This window comes from Artemia sp. Qi Xiang Cuo, chromosome 11, assembly GCF_049724085.1.
Source record: "Artemia sp. Qi Xiang Cuo chromosome 11, ASM4972408v1, whole genome shotgun sequence".
NCBI lineage: Eukaryota > Metazoa > Arthropoda > Branchiopoda > Anostraca > Artemiidae > Artemia > Artemia sp. Qi Xiang Cuo.
In genome coordinates this window covers 14,289,591-14,296,471 of record NC_142804.1, presented here as the reverse complement: position 1 = coordinate 14,296,471, position 6,881 = coordinate 14,289,591, and positions in this window count along the sequence as shown.

The window sequence follows — 6,881 nt, the reverse complement described above, 5'->3', positions numbered from 1 at the left end:
ATTAATATAAAAATTTATAAGAAAACAATCTGGAAATAATAACCAAATTTTTAATTTCGGCTATAATATACAATTTTTTATGAATCATGTTTTGGGGGTCACTTCCGTTTTAATCAACTATTCCCCGAATTTTAATAAAATCTATAGCTTCATTTTGTCTCATTAAGAGGGGCAGAAGGGAGGTTCTGCATTTTTTACGGCAAGAAGATTATATTTAGAAAAAGTTTTGAATGTCAAATCCAATTCTACTACATTTTTTTAATTACATTATTTTTATCTCAGGATTAGCCTTCATACAAGGTTAACCTGACCTAACCCCTAATGTGCAAATATATAGCCCGAATTATATAATTCCAATGTATTCTGTCACCCACCATAAGTTTTCCACTGAGCGTAAGCTAAATGTTTCTTAATACAGACAGATAAAACCGGTTTGTTCACGAGTTTTATGCAGCGTAAGCTTGAGTGCTGGTGGTATAATACATAAGTAACCCTTAATCTGTCACGAATTCAATTATTATGCATTTAAGATTTATATATTATGCCCAAAACCTAGAGCAAAAGAAAATAAGACTCAAACTCAATTGCAGAAAATAAAAGAAAAAGGTACCATCTTAATGGGTCCATTTAATTTCCGAGTAAAACGACAGTTATATTTTGAAAGAGCATAAAAAAGGTCTCGAGTGGTATGTTAATCTACTTTATTGCTGGATAATGAAAATATCTCCAAATTTATCACGAATTCCCCCCCCCCTCTCTGCATAGGTACCATGCTTTCCCTTTTTCATTTTAGAATAAATCTTCAATCTAACTCTCTTATATTTTCAGACCTTTGACAATTAACCAAAATAGCAAAGGAAAACAATATTTAAACTAACAGTCTAGCTGTCTAAAATAACACTCTTTGCATCGATGCTTAGAATTACACTGAACGTAAACATGTTCGAATGAAATTCTTTACCGCGAGTCACAAGAGAATCTTTGATGAAATGGTATAAGATAAGATAAATTTTATTCTTCATTAGATACATATAAAATATTACATGTTATTATTCCCCCAAAGGCTCATTGGCCTGTACAAAGGGGGAAGACGCATGGATTGCTTACTCAGAGATGAAAAACAAAAGAAAATTTTAAATGATTACTTACTCAAATATGAAGGAGAAGGAAAGAAAATATAGATACATGAAAACTATAGAAAAAATAGAATAAATAAACTAAATTAATTAATTAGATTAAATAGACTAAAAAAAAAAAAAAAAAAAAAACTTATACGAAGCCAAAGAATTTTTAACAATTTTTTTAAACAAACCGAATGAGTGGCACCCTCGAGCTGATTCAGGCAAATTATTCCAAACAATATGAAATCCCATTAGAGTATTAAAATCTGACCTTATGCAAGGAGTGAATGGAACTAGAACATGACTTGTCACATTGCAAAGATTATAATTATTTTGATCAGAGGTAAAAGAAAGCGGAACACTTAGGGGCCGGGGGAGGTCACCATGAAGCTGAGAAAAAGTAGAACATGTACATGAAAGAATGTATAGCGACTCAAGGTCAAGTAATGGTATAACTAATGAACGATTAGTCTCCAGAATGAGGTTTCTAGCTTTATTGTAAACCTTAGAAAGTAGTTTTAACAGTGAAGGAAAAGTTGACATCCACACAATTCTACAGTAAGAAACGTAAGATTGGATCAAGTAGTGAAAAAGGATTTTCAAAATTGATCCTGGAAAAGTATGTCTAAGTTTCCTTAAATTACCGAGACTCCTGCATATCTTCATTTTAATAAACTCAATGTGACGTTTGAAAGATAGGTTTTCGTCAACAAGAATCCCCAAAAAACGAACATATCGGTATTTAGATCTATGAATTATTCCATTTGGCTGGTGAATTTCTGATAACTGGGGATAAACCTGAGAAACATGCGAAAAAATAAAAAAACTGGACTTATAAAAATTCAGAGTAAGATAATTAGCATCAAGCCACAAAATCACCCTCTCAAACACATTTTCCAAATTCAATCGAAGCTCGGATTCGCAGTTTCCCAAAGTGCCAAGTGTGCTATAGTCTTATAAACGTTATGCTTTTACTAACATAGGAAGAAAGGTCAGTAATTTTTTGATGTGTAGTAAATAGTTGAGACAAAAACTTTGGAAAGTTTTGAAAAAATTATGTCAAGTTAAATGAAAGTGATAGTTACTAGGGGTGGATTGTCACTAGTGATAAATCACTAGGGGTGGCAACCCTGAACGAAAGGGGATTTTCGGGGAAACAATTTCTTTTCGAGAAGTCAGATTATTGGGGGAATTCCCAAAATTCGGGGATAGTGCAAGCACTGATATTTTAAGACAAAATCTGCGATTTTACTAGGCCATGAGAACTGCCAAGTAACATTGCTACTATGCTACCCCACTTTCTGCACGGCAGAGCACAACTTGTGTTTTGACAGCTTTTCTTTGAGCAAAAATTATCTTACACGTAAAAATGGTATTTTCAGACAAAATCTGCTTACAACTTTGAAAACTGCCAAGTAGCATTGCTACTTTGCTACCCCACTTTTCGCAGGACCGGCTTCTTGTATGCTAGTTCTCTAGAGAAGTGATTCCCAACCGATTTTGGGCCATGTCCCACCTAGGCATTTCTAAGATCCTGATGCCCCCCCCCTTGTGACATTTAAATTTTGTTACTCAAAATTGTGTGCGTATTCATCTGAAGGGAGTTTAAAAGGCAATTAACTTGGTATCTTTTCTCCAGTCATTCTCAAGGCCATATTTTATGCTAATGAAAATTAGTGTGTATACAACACCTTTTACACAATGTATGGTGCCATTGCAGTGCTATCATGTATCTTTTTTGCTCTTTAAATGCATATGAATGTGACGTCATTCATATATGAAATGTTTTTTCCCCGAATTAAGGCTCTAGAGTATAGCCAGCCGAAGGGTGCTCGTCCTGCCCAACACCCATCAAAATACTACCATGCCCAACAGTAGGGCATGTGGCCCATGTTGGGAATCACGACTATAAAGGCTGGCTCTGATAGGGGTCGAATTTTGCTTGGGTAGCCAGATTCGTTACCCTTTATGAAATAAATGGCTTCATTTGTTTCACCAGGGAAGAAGTTACATACTGGAACGAGCAATGATAAAACTTTCCGTCCTTTAAGTAGAGAGCTTCATTGAAGTTAGCAAACAAAAAAAAAGAAATACAGTGGTGTTATGCTTATAAATTTGAAAGGACGGCCTGGACTAGTATTTTTTCTTTGGTTTATCAGTTCGTATATCTGGAATTTTTAACCATCTTGCGGATTTCTTGGATGCTTCTGTTAAATAAATACATTCACAAGAAAGGTGACGCATCAAAGATGTAGTTTTAGAGACAATTATTTTCCTTCTTTACTATTTTCTATTCGTTTCTCGCACCTTAGATCTGTGTAAAAATTAGATATTCTTTACAACGAACATTTTATTCGCTTGTTGAGAATTGTTGAAAAGCTGAAAATTCAACTTTTGAACCTCAGTTGAAAAATTTATTTCTCCTGCTGGCAAAATATTGTTCGAGGTGGATAAAATCTCTCGTTTTATGAACCGGAAAAATTTTAATTTGACGTTCCTTTCTTGGATAGATGTCTTTTTCCTTAGGTATTTTTTAGAGAGACCTCTCCTCTAATCTGATATAAAAGCAACAGTTCACATAACAACATTGCTTGGTCGTTTTCACGTGACAAAAATTGTTGTATGTGGCAAAAATTGGTTCAAAGGAAAGCTGAGTATGGTTGGATCTTCGGATATATGTAAGTAGTGAAATAAATAAAAATAATTTTAAACTTCATTGCAATCGTACTATTGTCTCATTGATACTTACTACTTCAGTCAGATGGCAAGCCTTGTGTGATTAAAATGTTAATATTTTCATTGAAAATCTTATAAATACTTTTAGATCTTAGTAAATGAAATTGTAGTTGATTTGCATGCAGTTTATAAAAATACTAAAGTGCTAAAAATATTTTCGATGTGATTATTTTGTATGAATTTAAACATTTTTTTTTATGATTCTTAGTCTGAATGTCACACAGATTCGAAATTCTTACATGACTGTAAAACTATTGCTTAATGTTTTTGATTTTGGACCTAGGTATTGTATTATTTGCCACAGACTTGTAATTAGCAATATCATACAGTTATAAATAGCAACTTTGGGGGGAATCAGATACCATTTGCTAAATATTTACATACCGTCTTTTGATACAAGATTGCTTCCAATATTATTGACAGATTTGTAATCAGCAAGCCCAGAAACTTCTAAAAAATAAAATTGTTAAAATTCAACCTCGTTTTGAAATAAGTACTAAACATTTTTTTTTAGTTTGAATATTGAGCTTGGATCTGTAGCCAATATGCTTTATAATCCTTGAACACTAGTTTTGGTGAAAATCAAATATCATTAGCGAAACACTTTTTGTTTTTTTGACTTGAGACAGTAATATTGCGATCTGAAAGATCTTCGACCTTTAACGTTTAATATTGTAGGATCATTCCTTTACTAGACCCCGAATAATCATAAGTCAGAATAAGTACACCACTACCTGTTCGGAGGATGTGAGGGTGGCAATAGTCCCCCTTAAAGCCGGCAGATTGAAAATACTTAGCGTCGTTCTGATTTCAACAAGGTGTAACATAACCAGTTTCTGCTGGAATTAATGTATGAAGATTGGGCCATTTGTATATATTTACGCCCTTGTTCCTGGATCTGTACTTGCAATATTTTTCTTGTGAGGAGTCAATTTTGGATCTCTCGATCCTTTTAATTAGATTGACAACCTTGAAATTTTGAGGGCTCACACCATGTGGGATCTTGCAAGGCCATTAGGCGTCAGGCTACCCTCCGATCAGTTTTAGCAGTGGTATTGTTTCAGGGCACTCCCCCCCCTGATCAAATGGCTCCTCCCCCGAGCTTTCAAGACCATCAGCTCTATATGATGAGGCTGGAATTAAACAAATTAATACTATATGGGATATACGGTGTTATTTAATTGGTTATCACTATTGCTTTAATTTTGATTAAAGTAATAACAGCTTCACGAAAGTTGTGCTTAAGCATTTTATAGGAGCTTTAGTTTTGACTTCAAGTTAGCATATCAGTAATAAGTACCTGAAGTATTTAATAGAACTGGTCTCAACTTCAAAAGAATTACACTTTTAGAGCCTGACTCACATTTAGCTGCAAACTTCTCATTTGCAACTACCATTTGGTAATTAGAATGCATGCATTGAGCAAATGCATATTTATGTTGCAGGAGCAACACTTTGGCTTTGTCTTACTTTTTTTTTTCCTAGTCCGGTGATTTCAGCTTATTGTTTGACAGTCGTAAAGGTCTAACCTACAGGGTCTTTACGGAAAGTGTGGACCTCAGACGGATTGATGAATACGACATTACATTTTGGAAAGCTGTCTATCATCCCCGCCTGGGGTGACAAATGATGGCTTTCGCTAAAAATTGAGCCAGAGTCTACAGTGCATTAGCTAAAATAAATAATTATAGTATATGTCGGAGAGGACTATCTGAAATGAAGATAATAGATAAATGAATAAAGATTAATAGTATATGTCGGAGAGGACTATCTCCAATGAACCAGTTTTCTGCTTTCAACTGGTAAGTTCTGTTCTAGCAGGCAGTCACCAGTTTCAAATTGAAGTTGGGCTAAAATAAAAAGTGCTTACGGTTTGCGACGATTACCTGGCCCAACCGTCAAAGAAATTGAGTTTTATCTTTGCTATTTTATAAGTAGCGCATTAGAAAGTTGGTTTCCAGCTACAACGCCTAATTTTGAACCACGACAGATATAATTTTTAAATGCTGATCAACGGTCCTTGATAAGCTGATCAAAGTGCGAATGAAATCTTTATGGGGAACAAAAATTATTTCATGCGATTCGCCATTTTAAAGATTTTGAGGGGCTCACGACTTCAATGCTGTGGTACACATAAAAAGAGAAAAGTCAGGTAAGAATTTAAGACGAGGAAGGACATGTAAGTAAAAACTGGATGCTATGTCTTCCTCATCTTTGCGATGAGGGGTTGGCATAGTCTACAAGATAGTGTACCTATTATTTGTTTTCAATGCGTTTGAGGGTGCAAAAAAATTTGATTTTGTGCCCGCTACAGAGAGAGACGTGCAAGCAAGAACAAGTGGTTAGAGGACAATCATCTTCAAAGATGAGCTGTTAGAAACTTATGCAAACTAGTTTACCTTTTTTCTGACGTCCCGGCCGGATTTGGCTTCGGTGGGGATATTACCATGGTTTCAAAAATCCTACCATCTACTGTTATTAGACATCTGTTCGTAATTTACACTGAGTTCATTATTTTCAAGGAAAAGTAATCGACAGCGAAAAACCAAATCCAAACAAGGGTTTAAATACTATTATCAGTTTGTCTAAATTTAATCTGTTTCTGATACATTTAAGAGTGCATTTCATATGTACATCTACGACTCGATTCAACTAACTTCAAAGTCAGTATCTTTTTCAATAAATTTAAGAGTAAGTTACATATATACTATTCGTGTGGTAAGGTGAGGGTGTCACCACTTATTGGTGCAAAAATGGTGCTACACCACTTACTGGAGAGGATAGCCCCTGATGGTGCCAAATACTATAATGGGATGCCCAAGCTTACCACAACGGTTTTGTAAATATAGGGTATGTTAGTACCCAATTTACAATATACCCTTCCCAGGGTATAGTAACGTGATTGAACGACAAATGGCCAAACTCTAGGGCTAAGGGTGCACCCAACCCGGGTCACCACTAAAGATCTCTAGCTATCTCCTTGGAAGGTAAATAAATCCCCCTGTCGATATAATAATGACGGTG